The sequence below is a fragment of the Capsicum annuum genome, unplaced genomic scaffold (assembly GCF_002878395.1).
Source record: "Capsicum annuum cultivar UCD-10X-F1 unplaced genomic scaffold, UCD10Xv1.1 ctg74713, whole genome shotgun sequence".
In the NCBI taxonomy this organism is placed as follows: Eukaryota; Viridiplantae; Streptophyta; class Magnoliopsida; order Solanales; family Solanaceae; genus Capsicum; species Capsicum annuum.
The window spans coordinates 9050-12053 of NW_025884848.1; the positions used below are offsets into that span (position 1 = coordinate 9050).

Consider the following 3004-nt stretch of genomic DNA (forward strand, 5'->3'; position numbering starts at 1 on the left):
TCGATTTTATTGATTAAAGGAGGTTTTCTTTGAGTAGATATGCAAGTTAGGTGGGAATTCATGTATATTGTTGAGAAATGAAAATCTTTTTGGGGTGACACTGTTGAGGAACTCTGGAAACTATGTTGCCTGCACATGCCTTGGAAGGCTTCTTGTTATCAGAAAATTCAAGGTTTTTGAAGCAAAACCTGTTGTTTTTTACCTGATCCTTTCTAGGAGGTTTTTTTATGTATTACAAGTTTGTATTATTCATTTATAATTGTCTCCGCCTTCTTGCGCAGATTTTCATGGACTTAAGTGACCGTTTTTGGTTTGGTGCTTTAACATGTATATTTCCTCAGTCATTGCTATAGTTGTAGTTCTCTTTTTTATTTTCGTGTTGCTGTTAGTGCGGAACTAGTGATGACAGCAAGGAGGGAGTTGGACACTTCAAGCTTTACCACACCCTGATTTTCAGAAACATACATAGATTGAATTGTTTGTGATTCAAGTTGGTAGTTAGGAGGAAATTACTTCACTCTAGACAAAATAGGAAGGAGAGAAATATAGGTCCAAAAACCGTTCAGATTTTTTTGCTACAATTCTATTCAACCATAGAATCCAAATCAATATCAATGTTGCTTATAACAAATTTCAATCTAGTGGTGACTTAAGAAGTGCATATATCTCATTTGATTTTGGATGGGATTTATCCTCTACTACAAACTTATGAATATCACCTCCTTCCTCGATGAAGCTGTACCCTGCTGCTTTTGTAATCTGGGAGGACTTCATCAGTTTCCTGAACCTTGCAGCACCGTCCCACAGACCAGCTCTTGCATAGATATTTGAGAGAATAACATAATTCCCAGGATTCCATGGCTCCGATACAGAAAGGAATTCGACTGCTTGTTCAGCCAGTTCAAGATTGCCATGGAAACTGCAGGCTCCAAGCAGAGTTCCCCATATAACATTATCAGGTCTCATTGGCATGCTTTGTATAAGATCATAAACTTCCTGCAATCTCCCAGCCATAGTGTTCTAATTTTGGAGCTATGGAGAATCTTCTCTCCATCACTTTTAAGGAGTTCCCAGCTCTTCTCTACCATGCCTCCATGTGTGCATGCTAAGATTGCTCCGACAAATGTTACATCATCAGGTGCATTTCCTTCTCCCTGTGTGATACAAGTCAAAAATACAAAAATGGAAACGTCACACAAATAATGGAAAACACTAAAAACAAAGATACAAGATAGAAAATAGAAGGGATAGATAGATTGACACAATGAGATAAAGAGAGGACAATCTAAGGGTATATTAAACCCAAAGACATTCCTATCAAAATTTCACATGCACCAACCTCTTACGAGGACATCACGGAAATGGACCCGAGCAACCCACGTTTCTCACATTCAATGTAACTCCCAACATGTTACCACAAAACACACTCAAGTGTATTTCAATTCATCATTCAAAATCATCTCCTTAAAATGAAGGCAAACTAGCTATCTATAGGCCATGGGTCTTTACTACACAATGGGCCCAAAAATAACCCTAAAAGCTATTGGGCCCAAAAGTGACCCAAAGCCCAAAATAATGTCATGGGCATCCATGCTCTCTCGAAGCCCACGCTATCTTCAAAACACGTCGTGGCTCAATGCTCCCGTGGATGACATCATCAAATATAGCTTCTCCCGCGCTCCAAGCTATCATCCACACACGTATTTGTTCCCCTAAACCAACCAAATCTTTGATCCATAGATGTGATCCTTGAAGCATCGATCCCAAAGGAGTGGAGCCCATTGATCTTGTATCACTGTGTCGACAGCACAACACTCGTGTAAATTCCACTATAAAAGATCATGCTTGCTGCTCTAATTGGATGTTTGATAAGCACAACAACAGTAAAGAAGAACAAAGAGAATATTTGCAAAGGCTTTCCAGGATTTGATTGAAAAGATTAAGAGCTTCATCACTTTTTCCACGGACAGCTAACCCCATGATCATGGTATTCCATGAACACAAGTTCCTCCTCCTACCAATCTCGTGAAAGAGTTGCATTGCCCTATCAATTCTAACACACTTTGTATACATTTCAAGCACAGCATTACAAACAAACATATTCTTAAAGTATCCACTTGCTCTTGCATAAACTTCAATCTTCTCCCCTACCTCCAGCGCCCCAAGATTCGCACAAGCTGGAAGAACACTAGCAATCTTAACTTCATTAGGCTTTACCCCTCCGGCTTTCTCCATTTCCTTGTAAACAGCTAGTGCATCCGCATACTTCCCATTTTGCCAACATCCACAGATCATCGCAGTCAAAGGAATCACATTCCTCGAAGGCATTTCTGAAAACAACTTGAAAGCTTCTTCAACATTTCCATTCTTGGCATACCCTGCAATCAAAGAATTCCAAGTAGGCACATCCTTCATTTCCATCTCATCAAAGAGCTTCCGCGCAGAAGGCAACAACCCCATTTTAGCATACATGTCAACAAGTGCAGTTAACGTGTTAATTTCAAATTCAAAACCCCATTTGATGAAATAAACACGAACATTTGGCTTTGAATGGGGCTAGAACGATTGACGCTTGCGGCGAAGACGAACGGGGAGTAGCCTTGACGGCACATCTGGATGTAGAGAGAAAAACACTGGTTAGAAAGCCCATGAGAAGAATAGGCTTGAATGAGCTTGTTGTAGAGAAAGACAGTTTGGTAATATTGTCGAACACCGTGGGCATACGGGATGTTTGGGATTTCAACAAGTTTGGTGATAAAGTACTGGGTAAAGTCAATGCCATTTCGGAGAGTGTGGGCGTGTATTTGTTTCAGTTGGTTCATAAGAAATGTTTGACTACGTCAACACACCATGCAAAAATCTACCTCATAAGAGATTTGCACGATTCGAAATTCGATGAATAATGAAAATAATGTAAAGTCTGTGTTATAAGAGATTTAAGTGGTGTTCATATTGGTCAAACTTGTTGATTCCAAACAAATGCAATTTAATGAACTATGTGGCA

At 39.7% G+C, this 3004-nt stretch overlaps 1 pseudogene; it reads right to left on the reverse strand.

Moving 5' to 3' along the window:
- Positions 1-560: 560 nt before the first annotated feature.
- On the reverse strand, positions 561-3004 carry LOC124894521 (annotated as a pseudogene).